The 17744-nt window shown below is 44.3% G+C and overlaps 1 long non-coding RNA gene across 1 annotated transcript; it reads right to left on the reverse strand.

The window, feature by feature from the left end:
- Positions 1–13890: 13890 nt before the first annotated feature.
- On the reverse strand, positions 13891–17723 carry LOC121144279. The gene is made up of 2 exons (XR_005881598.1): positions 16934–17723; positions 13891–16211 (listed from the first exon to the last, which is right to left on the reverse strand). It is a non-coding gene; the product is annotated as an uncharacterized LOC121144279 (long non-coding RNA).
- Positions 17724–17744: the final 21 nt, after the last annotated feature.

Consider the following 17744-nt stretch of genomic DNA (forward strand, 5'->3'; position numbering starts at 1 on the left):
GGGTTTTCAAAGTCCTTATTCAAGTTTGGCAGGGTATTTCCATTATCTATCAGCTCTGCATAGAACACTTTGGCACAGCAACTCTACTCTTTTCTAATATAGGCTGACTCAGCAATCAATGTATCCTCTCCCCAGTGCCCCTGGATCATCTGACATGCCATTCTAAAACTACACAGGAGTCGATCAACTACCAGTAACTTTCATATTCTGAGACTGTTTGAAAATCAGGTATTGTTAGACTTCTTGAAATTTGAGATAGCGAAAAGAAATACGTTTGGCTTGAATACAGCAATCCTGAGCAGAGGCGAAGAGCTCAGGCGCTGCACTGGACTGTATTTCTTTCTGGTTGTTCTGCCTTTCACAACTCAGAGGGACTGGGGGACAGCTCAGAGGGAGCGATCCTGGCTACTTAAGCCCAAGAACCTGAGAACCTGAGTTCAGATCTTCAGCGTACATGCTAAAAGCTACTTGTACACCTGCAACCCCTGTGGAGAGAGGCCTGAGGCTTTGGAGCAGCACAGAGACAGCTGGGTGATGTGGAGACAGGAGAATCTCTGGGACTTGCTGGTGGGCAAACCAATCAAAGACAGTGAGCTCCGGGCTCATTGAGAGACCTTGTTTCAATGAAGTAAGACAAAGAGCAATAGAAGAGGGCACTCGATGTCTTCCTTGGGTCTCTACAGGTCACACACACACACACCTTGTCTTCCTTGAGAAGGGAAAGAAGAAAGATTCAACCAGAAGTCTACTTGGTAATCTCTTTTTTTTCTTGGTATCTTGAGACAGAGTTTCTCTGTGTAGCCCTGGGAGTCCTGGAACTTGCTCTGTAGACCAGTCTGGCCTCCAGCTCACAGAGACTTCAGAGTCTGGGATTAAAGGCATGTGCCACAACCATTCAGCTCATCTGGTGATCCACTTGCTAACCTTACTCTCTGGGTAGTAGGTAAGTAAGGACAATCCTTTAGTGGACTTTAGAGACCATTAAATGGTTAAATTTAAGAGACCACAACCCAAAGCACAGAGGTGATTTCAGTCTTTATCACTCTCAAGTTTGAGGGTTTGGACAGCTTATTCCACTGCTAATCCTTGGTGTCCTCTTCCCTAACATGGGATAATTACATGGTCATCTTACACTGTCATTGAAAAAATACCAGAGACTCCAGAAATATTGTCCAAACTGAGGTAAGAGCCCAATAAATATATTCACACAAAGTAAGAGTCCCCTGTTTTTAAAAGACATGGAGACAGACAATGAATAAGTTAGTTTTCTGGCAAATGGTACATGGAAATGTCCCATCTATCTTTTAGCAGAGTGTTATGCAAAATAAGTGAGGAAAAGAAGGATGAAGAGATAAGTCCCCTCCAGATGTTGGCCACCGCCTGGGGAATGTGGCAGCAAATTCCTTCAGTGTGTTTGCTTGCCTTTGTCATCTGCCTCCCTAACAAGCAGCTTTGACTCAACAACTCAGGTCGTAAAGTTCAGACACACTGCAGTCTTATTTGTAAGTCTCACCTGAAAATTTCAGTTGCTTGGAGATTAAGGACAGCAGATGCGAGAGATCTAGGAAATGGCTCCTTTTCCTGTAACACGCCCTCCCTTGGGAAAGCCTGGTTTTCAAAGTAAAGACATACTTAGGATTCCAAAAAGAAGAGGGGCCAAAAACCTTCCAAGTCACCAGTCCAAGCTATTTTGGCACTCGAATACCTTTAAAGAAAATGGACTTTTAAAATCTGACAAGGGAATGAATGTAGAACTACTATTTCTGATTTTTGTGGGCTTGCTTAAATTTCCATAAAATATTTATGATAGGCAGTCTAAAAGCACCAGCCATGATCATCAAGTCTATTTTTATTTTATTGATCAGTTAACCTAAATAAAATCTTGGGTGCCCACAAGACTGACTTGTGTGCTGATTTGGAGGTAAAGAAACATATATGTGGTCTTTCATGCCTAATAACATCGGTGATACAGAGTCGATCATTATTTTCATGCATAGATCCCTAACTTTACTTTGTGGTCCTTTAGGTTTTCTGGGAAAGGAACCCAGTCCGGTTTGGCCTTCTCATTCCTGCCTTTTAACTCTTTTTGTGTGCAATATCTGTCCTTCATTTGTTAAGAGAATGCCAGACAGGACGTAATGAAAGCCTGCTTCTCCCAACTCTTTCATCTCCATACTTATTTTCTGAAGTACATTCCTTCACGAAATCACAGGCAGCTCCACCCTTCCTAAAATAACAGCGCGAGGCTGTGAGGTCTACTTCCACCCTCGCCTGTGACCCTAATTGCACGTAAGCCTGCTCTTGTATCTGAAAAGTCAGTGCTGTCAGGGCTGGCTACATAATTTATGTGGGTCAGTGCAACGTGAAAATGCATTCCCCCTTGTTCCAAACATGGCGAGAAATAGTAGCATTCGAACTCCAAAAAATAAAAAGCCTTCTCTTTCTTCTACTGTCTCTCTTCCCTTGTCATACCATTTTTTGTTTGTTCTTTTGTCACTATGAGTAAAGAAAGAAGTTCAATTTTAAATTACTAGCAGAGATTTTTGCCATTCATCGTTATATTGCGTAGTGCCAATTTTGAATTACGTTATCAGAGCATTTGGACCCTGCAGAATTTCCGTATTCTGTTCCTTGTTCGCACCTTTTTTGTTCTTGTAAGAACAATGGAAACACTGTACTCAGTCATTCCAGTTTCATTTATTGTTTTGATTGTTGTTTTTTGAGACAGTCTCACTGGGTAGCCTTAGCTTGCCTGGGACTCACTGTGAGACCAGGCTGGCTTTGAACTCACAGAAAATCTGCCTGCTTCTGCCTCGGCAGCGCTGGGACTAAAGGACTTTACCGTCACACCCAGTTCAATGCTTTCACTTCTTAATGTACACGTTTTGTTTATCTGGGATAAATAAAAGCTCCACAGCCTTCAACATAGTGCTCTTAGCTGGAGACCAAGCATTTGAAACAAAAACCTGTGGGGGAACTTTCAGATTGGAAGCATGGTATGATAAGCGGCACTGTGAGGCTTGAGGTGAGGCCTGAGGAGGAGAGGAAGCCCTACCCTCAAGGGACCCACTGACTGTCACTCATGAACTCATTCCTCTCCTCAGGTTTGTCAGCGTTGTTTTTCATGCTTTCTTCAAAGAGCCCCTTGACTAACCCCAGCCTATAAGATATTACTCTCTCATCCTTCCCTCAATCTCTCCCCACAAATGGTCTATTTAGAAACACAAAATTATTATATTCCTAACTTTAGAATTCCTGCAAGACCTGGTCAGGCCTTCCTCTGTTTGTGTGATTCCCTGCACTTATCCAAACATCAGTTGAGACTGGGTGAGTTGTGTGGCTGTTGTTTAAAGTTCTCTGTTTGTCCTTGGGTCGTGATCAGCACGAGATGCTTGCTATAGGAAGGTGGAGTCAGGAGAAATCTAAACAGAACCCTGTGTCTCAAAGGGGGAGCAGTGAAGGGACAGTGAAATTGTTCCAGAGCAAGGCCAGTGACCGGAATCAAAGAGTTTAGGGAAGCGGCTGTGGTGGTTGGGGGCAGCAGCCATGTTTTCCCAGGCTGGAAGAGCACCTACCATATATCATGTCCCATCCCAGGTCTAAGAAGGGACCAATGAATTTGTCTTAACTATTGTCACAAGGGAGAGAGAAGTTACCTGAGACATCAGAATACCCATTGTGTGTCAGGCACTCTCTTAGAATACCTACTGTGTGTCAGGCACTCTCTTGAATGCCTACTGTGTTCAGGGCACTGATTTGGATGTCTTGTGAATCCTGTAAAACAAAAGACCATATGAAGAGATTCAGTTGCAGAGCTGAATGTCCCACTGTGAACTCAGACCTGTCTTACACTGAGGCCCGTGGCCTTTTGTGAGTGAGTGAGTATGACAGAACAGAGAGTAAAGGCTTGAGAGACCACTGACCAGCTAGGATTTGGACACTGAGTCTGTTTCTTTATATATGAAAAGAGTAGAATGAAGACTGTTCACTAGTGGATGCTAACACTGGACACTGTAACACAAGCAAAGCATGTGGAGCTCTCCCAGCTCGGTTTGGCATCTGCTCACTCCCCTGGTCCTTGGTGGTAATAGTGGTGATGGGAGTGTTGTGGTCCATCTTGACAAAGACTCTCACTTGAGTGTTTTGGTTAACAAGATGATCACTTCTCGTTATTCTCATTTATGCAACAGTGACAGGGATCCTTCTGTGTGCTTGGGGACACAGCAGGAGATAAAATGGACATACCCATTACCCTAAGAAAAAAAAACCAACTTTTTAGTGGGAGACAGCAGACAGTAAGCTTGGAGATACAGTAAACACATGACCTGGATCAGCAAATCTCTCTGAAAGAAACAAAGTAAATATTTAGTCTTTGCCGGTTATGAAGTCCATCTTCACAACTGGTGTGGTCAGGTCTGTTGCTGCAACACAAAGGCATCCATATTCAACCTGTAAGTCAATGGCAATGGCTTTGTCCTGCTAGCACTTCATTTCAACAAGCTTGGTGCTAGATTTTACCCACAGGTCACACTTTGCTGATGAGTTCAGAAGGCCATTTCAATGAGTGATAAATACTGTAAATGAAATCAGGTGGGATTAATGTCCTATCTAAAGGCAAGTTAGGCAGACCCGTGAGCCAGTGTTTGTGTCAAGCCCCCAGGGAGCAGGCATGACAGCTTCACAGAGTGAATAAAGATGAGTGGACCTCGGAGAAATGCCACACATTAAGGAAACATGCGCAAAGGTGCCAGCAAATTGAAACTCCATGGCTATTGCTCTTTAGTCAAAGAAGCTAGAGTAGTTGTGGAGTTGTGGTTGAGAGAGAGGTAGGTGGCAGGTCCTGGCAGGCGCTGTCAGTCTCATTGACAGCTGGCACTTGATGCTAAGTGCCAGAGAGTGGCCTGGGGTGTGGAAGAGCCCCAAATAAAGTGCTGTTGTTGGCTTACTTGATTGTTTATGGCAAGTCTCATGTAGCTTAGGCTGGACACCAATTTGCTGGTTCCCGTTTTAAAGATCATTCTTGCTGTGGTGACAGCAGCAGAGAAATGACTGGTGACACTGGCAAAGGTCACACAGAGAAAGAATGCTTCTGATGTATCTGGCTCTTGGGACAATAGCTGGAGGAGGAAACACCCATTTTCAGTGTTACTCAGGCAGGGTACCCACTCAGGCAAGTGTTCTGGCCAGGGAGCAGATGATGCTAGGGTAAGAAAGGATAATGCTGGTGAGAAAATATGGCCTTCAGAGAGAATACAGGGGCATGGGTCTCTAGTGGGAACAGGAAATGCCACAGCAGTCAGGTTGTTTCTGAGCATCTCCCAAAGGGATTTCCAGTTTCTGGCAACTTCTCACCTCATATCACCTCATCTGTTAGTTGAATCTGAGCCTTGGAGAATGCCTGGCTTGTCTCTCCCCCAGCCTTCACCCAGTGGTTTGTAGAGGCCAGAATCCCTTATTCTCTTCCTTGCATCATGAAAGCTGCAACACTCTGGACTCTAAGATAAACTCTAGTTAACCTGTAGGTTTACCAATGTAAACGTGGAAGCCACCTTATCTCCTAGTGCCCTAAGTACCCCGTGGAGAGTACCCCTTCAGAAAATTCCTCATCCACCCTCCTCTCCCATTCAGTCTGTTCCATGCCTATCTCGTTAGAGCCCTGCCTTTCTTATCTTCTTCCGCATTCTAAGCTCTCTTCTAGAAGGCCTAGGTTAATCTCACCTTCTCTGCCATACTTTAACCACCACTGCTAGATGTGAAGAGTCTTTCTGCTCCAGTGTCTTTAGTTTTACACCTCTGTTAGTAGTAACATTCTCAAGTCACGTTGTTATTGCTGTTGCTTTATGGTACTGTGGATCAAACCCATGTTCTCATGCAAGCAAAGTAAATACTCTACCAATTGAACTATATTCCCAGTCTCCCTCAAGTCTTTTATTCATTTTTAGTTTGGGGATCAGGATCTTGGACTGGCTTTGAACTTACTTTGTTTTTCTCTTTTCCTTCACTTTTATGTGTATGGGTGTCATGCCTTCATGCATGCACCATGTGTGTTCCTGGTGCTCACAGAGGCCAGAAAAGGGTGTCTAGTTGTTGGAACTGGAGTTGCAGACTGTTGTGAACTTCTGTGTGGGTACTAGGAGCTAACTCTGAGTCCTTTGGAAGAGCTCTTAGTGTCTGAGTCATCTCTCTAGTCCCTAAAACTCATTTTGCATTCAAGGATGATCTTAGACTTCTGATCAGCTGCCTTTACTCCACAAGTGTTGGGATTACAGTCTTGTGCCACAAAATCCCATTTTGGCCTAACTAAGGGCTCTGTGCATGCTACCTACCATTCTGTCAACTGAGCTATATCCCAGCTCTTAAGTTCTTTTTTACTGTATGTGTATGTGTGTGTGTGTGTATGCATGTATGTATGTGTGTGTGATCTCCTGAAACTGATATCCAATTCTGTGTATTGCTTTATTTTCTGAATTCTACTACTCAAGGACAAGAATAACAACATAAAAATGGTCTTTGTAATGAAGATGTGTTCATACTAATCTATGGGTGTAAATTGTTAAATTATCAGGGATCTGTAATCTGACAACCATAGCCATTGTTCAAAATTAAGTTGCATAACCTATAATTAAATACATTATGTTAAAACAAATGGTAGCAGCTACTGAGAGCTCATTATTTTAAATTATCCTGGCTACACTTTATTAATTATCTGTGTAGTGGAGGCTTTTTAGTCTACTGTAGCTTTCATGGTAGAAACCCTAAGAAATAGTGTATGTTTCCAGCTCCATGTTTAGAGAATCACATTTGCATTTTAAAACCAGTGAAGACATTGACATCACAGGGCCTGTTCAACACTGGAGGGAGATTTCCAGCAGAGTTCCTTGTCTCATGCCAGCATACTACTACCAATTGTAAACTGGCTTAATGGGCTTTTGAAGCAGACATTCCGTGTTTGACTCCGTAAAAACCATATGTGCACACTCAATGTTGCCTGCTCACTGCCTGGGTGCCTGTATCACTCCATTCTCCATTACTATAAGAAAATACCCCAGGCTGGGGAGACTCATTGAGCTCCTAGTTTAGGAGACCGAAACATGCAAGCAGTATGATGTCAGCGCTGCACACCGTGATGGATGATACCATGATGGTTGCATGAGAGAGGAAGGGATCACATTCAGGTGAGACAAGAAACCAGGGCTCTGGCGCAGAGTTGAGTAGCCAGGAGGTAGAAGAATGGGAACCTTGCTCTTTTATAACTGCCTTCCTGGAGAACTAAGATGGGTGCTACGAGCTGGGCATTGGTGGCGCACGTTCAGACTCAGTTACCTTGCACTGAGCTCTGCCTCTGAGTCCCTAGCGTTTCATATACCACCTTCCAATATAGCCACCTTGGGGATCAAGTTCCAACACATAAGTATTTGTGGGATGGACCACATCCACATCAGACCAATACTGTGCTAAAATGCTTTACCACACCTTGGCTGGGATGTGCGTTCCCTTCTTCTATACCTGGCAGAGCTGTGGTTCAAATGTAGTTTCCTTTGACATTTTGTTTCTGATTCACTTTGATGTATTTGGTGGGGTTGCCAGAGCAAAGTGCCGCAGACTGAATGACTTAAATAACAGAGTTAATTTTTTTTCACAAATTTAGAGGTTTAAAGTCCAGGCTTGGTTTATGCCTTCTCCTTGAGTCTTTGCATGACCTCCCTGGTTCTCATTGGAGATTCAAATATTCTCTCTTTAGCTGGACGTGGTGGTACACCTGTTTATTCTCAGCACTGGCAGGATGCCTGTGAGTTCCAAGCCAGCCTGGTCTCCAGCAAGTTCCAGGCTAGCCAGGCTACATAATGAAACCCTATCTAAAACCTATTTTTCTTTCTACAAAAATAACACAAATCAGACTGTGTCAGGGCCCTCCCTATCACCTCTTTAAAAAATTAATTGCCTCTTTAAAGGCCTTGATTGCAAATACAGCCTCGGTGTGAGGTTCTGTTGGGTAGAGATTCCACAAATGAATTTTCAAAGATACAATTTGACCCATGACACTATAACGTCACACATACTTTCATCCCAAGAATCTCCACATTCATTTAGCATCCTCTCTCCCCCTCTCTCCCTCCCTCCCTCCCTCCCTCCCTCCTTCCCCATCCATCCCTCTTTCTCTGCAACTAGCCTACTGATTCCCTGCCTCATTCATCTCTGTAACTCCTAATGTGTGACACCGGAGTCACAAAGTAAGTGTTTTCTTAAACAACATAAAAAAGAAGAAAAATGAGTATAGTTATTTTACAGAGGAAATACGAGCTTTATTCTTCTAAATAGCACTGTCCTTGTGATTTTACAGGCATCACCCAAAGGACAGGAAATTGCAGAAGAGAATACAGAAAAAGTCTAGTTGCCCTTATCACTGTTATCTAGAAATAACACCACTAGTCACTTTTGTCCTTTCATCCAAAGCTTGTCACCCACTTAACTTATTACCGAGAACACATGCAGATGCTCCCTAATATCTCGTTATTCCTTCTCTTAAGCAATGTTTTTTTTAACTGAAGGGAAACAGCACAAAATAAATATGATGCTTTTTGTTTTCCTTGCTACTGACAACTGAGTTCTGTTAATAAAAAATGAGAAGGCATGATTTGAAGGAACTAGAATCTTCCTTTAGAATCTGCATCCATGCTTTGTGCTCTCTCTCAGTATTTTTCCTGCTGCTAAATATTAGCCCAGGAACAGAGGCAAGGCCATGCTGGAACAGGTTGGAGAGGCCTGAGATGCAAGATGCAATGCCCCTAGGGACCTTCTAGAACAGTCCAGCCTTTTGTCTGTGATGAAAAATAAACATATATGTTTCATGTTTCTTTATCAAACAAACAAGCAAGCAGAACCCCTCTATAAAAGATAGATGAGACATTGTTTTATAACTTTATTTCTTCACATCCCATAATTTTGTTGTTTTAGCTGTTAAATCATATGGATGAAATATTTCTTCAAAGGCAGGTACATGGTGTTCAGGCCTTTAATTTCAGCAGAGGCAGAGGCAGGAGGATCTCTGTGAATTAAAGCCAGCCTGGTCTTTATAATGAGTCTCAAGCCAGATTGAGCTACAAAGTGAGACCCTGTCTCAAAACCAAACCAAACCAAACCAAACCAAACAAAACAAAACAAAACTCTGTTGCCTGTTTGCATTTATACACAATATCCAGAGCAGGTAAATCCAAATAGAAAACAAATTTGTGGTATCTAGAAACTGTGGGTGTATGCGAATTAGAGTGCTATATATGGGTTTGTTTGGGGGTTGTGAAAAACACTCCAGAGCTACGTTGTGGCTATATTTGCATGACAGTATGAATATATTAAATGCCACTGAGTTGCACACTTATGAACCTGGCCTTCTGTAAATTTTGCTTTCTTATTATGGTCTAGATATTAAGCATCCTCCCAACTCCTGAGAAGACTCATTGGATGAAGGCTCAGGCGGTATTCAGAGCTGATGGATCATGAGGGCTCTAGCCTTGTCAGTGGATTATCTATTAGTCTAGGGTTGTGATTGAATGGGCTCTGGAGAGGTGGTAGAAACCGTAGAGGTGGGGCCTAACTGTAGAAAGTGGGTCACCGGGGGGCATGCTCTGTAGTGACCACCACCCCGGTCTCATGTATCCTAGGCCAGCTTCAAACTCATTTCTTAGCTGACAATGACCTTAGATTTCTGAGCCTGCCACTCCTACCTCTAGGTGGTGCTGAGATCAGTCCAGGTCTGTGTGCATGTTAGGCTAGCACTCTCTCAATTGAGCTGTGTGCTCAGGCCCCAGGGAGGATACTTCTTGTTCCTGGTCTGTGCCTTCCCCCTCTTTATTTCCTGGCCAACCAGGTGAATATCTTTGTCCCATCATACCCTCCATGCCATGATGTTTGTTTTATCAGACGTGCACAGCAATACAGCCAGTGACCATGGTCTGATTGATACCTCTAAAACCATGAGCCAAGATAAAAATTTCCGTCTTTTGCTTTTTTTCTCTCTCAACTACGTGACCATATTGACAACTGATGGACACAGTCCTCTTCCCATCAAATTTGCAAACAGATTCTTTGCACACTCTTCTGTTAAGAGAGCTTAGAGTCCCTGTCAGCCCCAGTTCAGGGTCTGACTACTTACGCATGGTTAACATCATTTGACTTCTGGGCCACTTCTCAAAAAGTCTTCCAGGTTGGGCATGGTGGTGCACTAAAGTCTTCCAGCAGTCCCGAGGCAGAGATCCCTCTGGTCAACAAAGCGAGTTTCGGGGCAACCAGAGTCACATAATAGAGATAACCTGCCACAGGAAAAAAAAAAGCAAGAAAGAAGAAGTTTTCTGTGCACCCTGATGAAGGGAGGGATGGGGAGAGGGAGAGAGATGGAGGGAGGGAAGGAGGGAGGGAGAGAGGGAGGGGGAGGGAGAGGAGAGGGAGAAGGAGAGAGAGGGGAGAGAAAGAGGGAGGGGGAGAGGGAGGGGAGAGGAAGAGGGAAGAGGAGAGGGAGGGGAGGGGAGGGGGAGAGAGAGGAGGAGAGGGAGGGGAGAGGGCAGGGAAAGGGAGAGGGAGCAGAGATAGAGAAAGTCTTCCAAATGCTCCAGTGAGGTTCCTCCCATGCAGGGACCACTTTGGATCACCAAGGAGTTGACTTCAGCCTCTCTGAGACTGAACTGGTGACAGCCACAGCAGGGGCCAAGTCACACCACAAAGCTGTGTGAATAAGCCCACGGTGGGATTCAGCCCTTAGTTTGGGTGACTTGTTATTGAGAATTAGTAACTATCCCCAAAGGGTGTGCCGCTGTGTGATTTGCCACTGTGTACTTAATGCCTCTGAGAGGCGGTCAGACTGTGTCCAGGTTTTTCACTATTTCAACAGCTCAGCTCTGGACACCCTTCTAGAAACGACTCTGCGCAATTCTCTGAATTCCCACCCTGACACCCAACAGAGGCACTCTTCACAGGAACTTTTGGAGGAAAAGTCCAGACATAGTCTCAACTCGTTCAAGAAGCAAAATAAATGGTGGTATTTCCAGGCAACCTTATGAGAGGATATACGGCCCTTCAGGGCCCAGTGATAGGTGTCAGGGGTCATCACATTTCACACAGGGGTGGCCACACCTGTGCTTTTCTGATGCAGCTCCTCAAGCCTTCTTTTGGGGTATATGGGGGCCCATATAATACAGATATTTGATTGAAGATACATTACAGAATTGATGATGCATAGGGCCACTGCCTCCACCATGCTCTATGTGGTTACCCTAACCTTTGGGATTAGATTCCTTGATTAAGCCTTCCTTCCGTGAGTATAGAAATCAGTAGAACAAAAGCCATGTATTCGGAGTAAGGGTGGTTTGGGAATTCTCCACTGGGTAGAACAAGATTCCAAAGGCAGGATGCTCTATGTACAAGGATGTGAATGTTGATTGCTGCAGGGTAGGCCTAAAGGATGTGTGACCTCCCGTCACTGTGACTACTCCTTTAACAGACACCAGGAAGTTGGCAGAAGGTGATGGGGAGAGGGAAGACACTTCTCTTTGGGGCAGAAAATGTAAAAAGAACCCTGAGCTGTTTTAAAGCTTCAGCTTGGTTTCAGCATGGCAGGCATCGTTTAGAAAGGAATGGTAATACAAGTCATGAGAATTGGAGGTGAGGATGTTAGCTACAAGTAGGGAGGAATTGCATGCTTGGAGTTGACCCCGTTTTGGAGGAGAGAGGGAGAAGCGCTTTCAAAAGGGCCAGGAAGAGGTGGGGGTGCATTTGTCCAGCATGCATGGGGCCCTCTGTTCCATCCCCGGCACCCCTGCCTATAATGACGTAAGAGAGAGAGAGAAGCCCAAGAGATAAGAGTGGAGAAAAATGCAGTGTCGCAAGAGTTATGAAGGACTAGGCACACAGTATGTAGGCCCTAGTGCCAGATTAAAAGCAGGGCACTTAAAAAAATTCTCGAGCACTTTAAGATAGCTACATCAAAGGATAGGACACTGCAGCTAACTCTACAGGTTGCACAGTTAGAAGCTGGCCTTGAAATTAAGAGACTAGGGGATTTCAAAGGAAGGGCACATCAAAGAGGATGAGATTTTAAAACAGGGGCAGAGGACAAACATCAGATCACAGAGGACTAAAGTGTTGACAGCTTGCCAGATAGAGCACAAACACAGAGCAAGGACTATGTCCCTTCTGCCTTACTGTACTAGAACATTGGAGGCTTGACAATGTGCAAAGGAAAACCTTAGCTCGCTGGATGATTCTGGGGCTTGAATCATCAAAAAGTATGATCCAGGTGTATGGTGAGAAAAGCAGGATGGGAAGCAGGAGTCTGTAAAAGACACTGAGTAGGTGGGGTAGCCCCCCTTTTTGTTTTTGTTTTTCGATACAGGGTTTTTCTGTATTGTTTTGGAGCCTGTCCTGGAACTTGCTCCATAGACCAGGCTGGTCTCCAACTCACAGAGATCCGCCACCATTGCCCGGCTGGGGTAGCCCCACTTTACGAAAACCTACTTTCAGGGGTGGGCATTAATTCCTACCAACAGTGGAGCCTCTACAACGAATTGTTTCTGGTTGACCTTTGGTTTGTTATATAGCCAAGGACGATCTTGAACTTCTGGTTTTCCTGCCTCCACTTACTGAGTCCCAGAATTACTAGTGTGTGCTTTCCCAAACAGCACTGCCAACTGGGGACCAAGTGTTAAATACTTGAGGCTGTAGATGCCATTATTGTTGTTATTGTGTGTGTCTGTGTGGTGGATGAGAAATGTCCCCCAGAAGCTCAGGTGTTTGAACACATGGTCCCCAGTTGATGCTTGCCAAGAGGGAGTGTAGTCATGCTGGAGGAATTATTTAACTGAGGGTGGGCTTTAAGAGTTCATAGTTTCATCCATACTTCAATTCTCTCTCTCTCTCTCTCTCTGCTTCACATTGTGAACAAACACATGATCTCTCTCAACTTCCTGCTCTGCTCATCCACTGTCTTGCTCTCCTGCCCTTAAGGACTCTCACCCTGTGGAACTGGAAGTGCAAATAAACTCTTCCTTCTGTAAGTTGCCTTGGTCACTGTATTTGACCACAGTGACAGGAAGTAACCAATACACTTTGGTTTATAGGACCCTGGGGCTCAGACGCAGGGCATCATATGTGCTAGGTTAGCATTCTGCTAGCTAAGCTGCATTTTCAGGTTCTACCACTTCTCAATACCATTCCATTATGAACCTAGCCTCCAACACAGGAACCTTTGGGAAGAATGAACCACATTCAACCATAGCAAGGAATCTGAAGAGAGACAGTCTAGTGGTTCAGGGAATAATTGGACTAAGGATCAAATGTTTTCAGAGTAGACACAATTGTATTTGTTGGCTTGGGGAAAGAGCAGGAACGATTGAAGGTATAAGAAAGGAACAAGTGAGAGCCTGATGTTTGGAAAAGGTGACTATATTGTGAGTGATAACAGAGGTGAGAGATGATATACTTTGGAAAGTCAGCCTGCAGCCATTTTGGAGTAATGGAGGCAAGAAGACAGAACAAAATCAAGGAGGAAACCATACAGACTTTCCAAGATTATTATATGATGCATTATACTCAACGGGACCAGACCAGGCATGAAAATGCAATCCACAGGTATGATGCACAGATGTGCATGCAGGCAAAGCACCCTACACATAAAAACATTTTAAAGTTACCGTTTTAATTTTCAATTCTTTGTTCAAAGAGACAAAAAATTGAAAATTTAAGTACTCCGTTCTATATGTGAACCAAAAGGGTGGCCTGCTATTTAGTTAAGCATGAAAACAGTTTTAAATTGTGTCAGTTATTAACTTCTAATTTGTGTGAAAAAACCCTCCAGAACTTTCCCTTTCTCTAACTAGTAATTAAAGCATTACCATGGAGCAATTAAGCACTGGGTATTTAATAAAAATAAAGATAGTGGAACCATTCCACCTGCACACACATCAAGATAAGCATCAGCATCAAGAGAGCGAACAACAACAGAACTCCGTGTGAACGTATAAAGGAAATTAAGACAACACATCGCAGCAGAAAACAAGCACACGGTGGAGAACAAACAGGGCAGGGTTATATTACTCAAGTCAGTCACAGACATACAGAGCTTGAGCTAGGGAAAATGATCCAGCTGATAAGTCATTTTTTTTCCAGTTGTGGATTAATATTTGCCAGTAAGTAAGAAAGCTTCACTTCAGTTTTGGAGGTGTTTGATTTTGCACCTTATTAGCCTGGTATAATATCTGTGAGTCCTGTGTAGGAGAGCTGAGAGCAGAGCGTGGCTCAGATTTAACATCCTTGTGACTTTGTCCCTTGACAGAGGCAGTGTTTGACCTTTAGCTTTGTCCAGTCAGTAGCACAGCCCCAAGAGGAAGTTTTAACAACTCAAAAAAAAAAAAAAAACCAAAAAAACCAACCAACCAATCAACTAGGAAAAGTAGCATGAGTAGATATTCTTAGAAATCTATTGACTTAAAGTGCCTTCCTTTCTCTGTCAGGCTTGTTGGAGACCTTGTGAATTCAACACAGCCCCTCAAGGAACTTATTCCACCCGCAAGGCTTGGAGGTAGTGTAGCCTGCTCAGAATGCTTAGAATAACTTCGCTATTTGTTCTGCAAACAGTCTTACTGCTAAGATTTATCTTTCCACCTTCTTGAGAGTGTGCACACAGACAGAAAATCTAACCAACTCCACAAGGATTGTCAAGCCTCAGGAAGGCTACCTGTGGGCTTATCAAATTGCAAATTTCCAGGCACCCACTCTACCTCAGGGCCAGGCTTTTGTTCCATTTGTGTTTCAATTCTCTTTTACAATGTTGCCCTAGGTGTTAAACACTTTTTTAAAGAAATAAAGTGATTGCATAAATTCAACTTCATAATCAGAATCTGGTGTGCAATTATTCTATATGAGTTAAGTAGCGTATGGTTATCAATCATATCTTAAGTGGCAAGCAATATTAATATTTTTATAATAGTCCCAACTATGAGCTGAGCATGGTGTCTCATGCTTTTAGTCCCTGTACTAGGAAAGCAGAGGCAAACAGATCTCTGACTTTGAGGCCAGTTGGGTTCATATAGTGAGTCCCAGGACAGCCAAGGCTAAATAAAAAGATCTAGTCTCAACAAAATCCAAACAAAAAGTCAAAACTATTCATTCATATGGGCTTCAGACTTCATGTCATAAATAAACACTTTGAAGTATTTATTGTTCTGATGTAATATAAAGAATATTTCATACATTATGAAAGAATATTAAAATACATAAAATGTATACAAGTGACCAGATTATCATTGTTCAATCAAAATAAAATGTTAAATCAGAATAAATGCAGAAGTAAATTTAATAACTCAATATTTTCTATTAAAAAAGAAATAAGCAATACCATTTTATTTACTGTAGTTTTCATTTGTGATCATTCAGTTGTTTTTCTCAAATTGTGTTGTTTTAACACGTAGTTCTTTATTGTTACTTTAAATTATAATAACAAACACAACAGCCCTTTAAAAACAACAAACCAAGCCCAGTGTGTTGGCCCATGCCTGTCATCCCAGTGCTCAGGAAGCTGAGGCAGGAGGATACTGAGTTTGAGATGGGCCTGAGCTGCTTTGTTTCAACACCTGAAGTTGGGGCTATGACTCAGTTGGTAGGGGACATGAGGCCCCAAACTTGGTAGGTAGAGGTAGGAGAATCAGATAGTCAAGGTCTTCTCAAGCTACACGGAGAATTCTGGAATATCTCAGGATGCTTCAGATTCTGTCTTATAAAAATTAACAGACTTTAGTTTTTTTATTTTATTTTAAATTTGCAGAAAGGGAGGGAAAAGTACTGAGTGCCCATGCAGTTTGGTAGCCCCAGGCTCCTCTGTTACTCACAGCTGTGTTAGCGCAGCACATCTATCTGTTTCAGCTGATTAGCCAGCATTGCCTTGGATGGTGACTTCTGAAAGGCCAGGGCCAAGGTTGCCCAACAAGTCTGGAGCAGGACTATTTCAGGGAACCAAGCCACACCCACACACTCCAACAAGCTCCCTAAATCATTTCTCTTGCAGAGATGTGTGCAGATTAATGCCATAATGACTTAATTGTTCAGCTGCCCTATCTGAACGCAGTTGGTGGTGGCAGGATTCCTTTGGCCAAGCGCTTTGGTTGATGTTGAGAACTGTTGATACTTATCCTGGCTCCCTCTTAACTTTCCTTCATCCTCTTGTAAACCTGGGGAAGAAACCAAGCACACAGTACAGCACATGTGTCATTAATTAGGTTACACCTTGACTCTTCCTCCAAAGCGATTAGAAGGGAGTAGGGATACCAACGCTAGTGTACTGCTTTGTGTTACAAAGATGCTTAACTTTCCAGACCAGGTTTATAAGATGGTTCATTTCTTCAGTCATTTCAATCGGTCTTTGAGCACAATACCCTGTCTCTGAAAGCTTCCACTCTCCCAATTGCAGGTGGATAGAACACCAAGGAAAAGTCATAATCAGACTGGTCTTCCAATAGCTGGAATAAACCCAAGTACCTAACCAGGTGGGGTGCAGCTTGGGATGAGGAGGGCTGTATCATTTCCCAGAAAGACTTCCCTGGAAGGAGTCTTCTTGAGCTGCTAGCAGTTAGGAAAGACTTCTCTAACCAATTCACTGTGGTTTCCAGTTTGTCAGTCACCAGCTGGGCCAGCTGTGGCTCCTGAATCTGGCAACACCCAGACAGCCGGTCGGTTCAAAGGGTTCATGGATCCGGTGCTTGGATGGCCTGGCCCTGCTAAACTGCTATAGAAGGAAACTCCCTCAGAGCTGTTGGCGTTCTTTTCTGTACCGGGTCAAGCACCACCTTAGGAGGGCCATCTGGAATCTTGTTAGGAAAGCAGATGCTTAGGAATCTCAGTCCGTGCCACAGATCCCCAGATTTCTTGGCCACACTAAAGCTGGAGGAGTTACCTCAGTGGTCACACCAGGACTGACTCCCGGTGGAAGAGAACATCCATCCCTCTTCCTTCCATCTGCCGGTTTTCTTTACATCAGGGTTACATTTGTAAGTTACTATAGCACACGTCCCTTCTACTGTAAAAGACATTTTCCCGGCGGCTTTTAAAAAAAAAACTTCTTCTAACCCGACTTGAAGCAGAGAAACTCGACACAGAAAGGCGGCTTGCAGAAGTTGGGATTCGCCTCGGTTTTCCGCTTCCTGTCCAGGGATCGCTCACCGGCAGAGCCGAACTGATGAGATCCGCATGGAGCAGGTTCCCTGGAGCGGCTAACACTCACCGCCTTTGGGCCCCTTTCCCATGTCCAGTAACTATCTAGTCTCTAAGGTCAGAGGGAAGAGTCAGATCCTCTAATGGTGCCTAGGCAGGTGGCGAGAAGACGCAGGAGAAGAGCAGGGTTGCCAAGGATTCAAACTGCGTCTAGGTGATAGTCGGGAATGTCTTGCCTGTCGCTCACAAGGAACGTTGAAGGCGGGGCTCCTGTGGGCGTGACCGGGCATCCGGTAGGCGTGGTCTGGGTGGAAGTCGGATGAGGGAGCGGCAAGTGGGAAGCCTGAGCGGGCTGTGGGCGGGGCTACTATGGGCGTGACCAGGCACCGGAGTAGGCGGGGTCTGGATGCAGTTGAGCCCGGGCCCTCAGACCCGGCAGGTTGTAGGAGGAGCTCTCGGAGGCGGGGCCGGTTCCAGAGTGGGCGTGGTTCTACTCATGGAGGCGTGGTTCTGGGGCGGGGGCAGGGTTTGCGGGCCGGGCGGGCGGAGCACAG

Source organism: Mesocricetus auratus, unplaced genomic scaffold, assembly GCF_017639785.1.
Source record: "Mesocricetus auratus isolate SY011 unplaced genomic scaffold, BCM_Maur_2.0 Super-Scaffold_100015, whole genome shotgun sequence".
Lineage (NCBI taxonomy): Eukaryota > Metazoa > Chordata > Mammalia > Rodentia > Cricetidae > Mesocricetus > Mesocricetus auratus.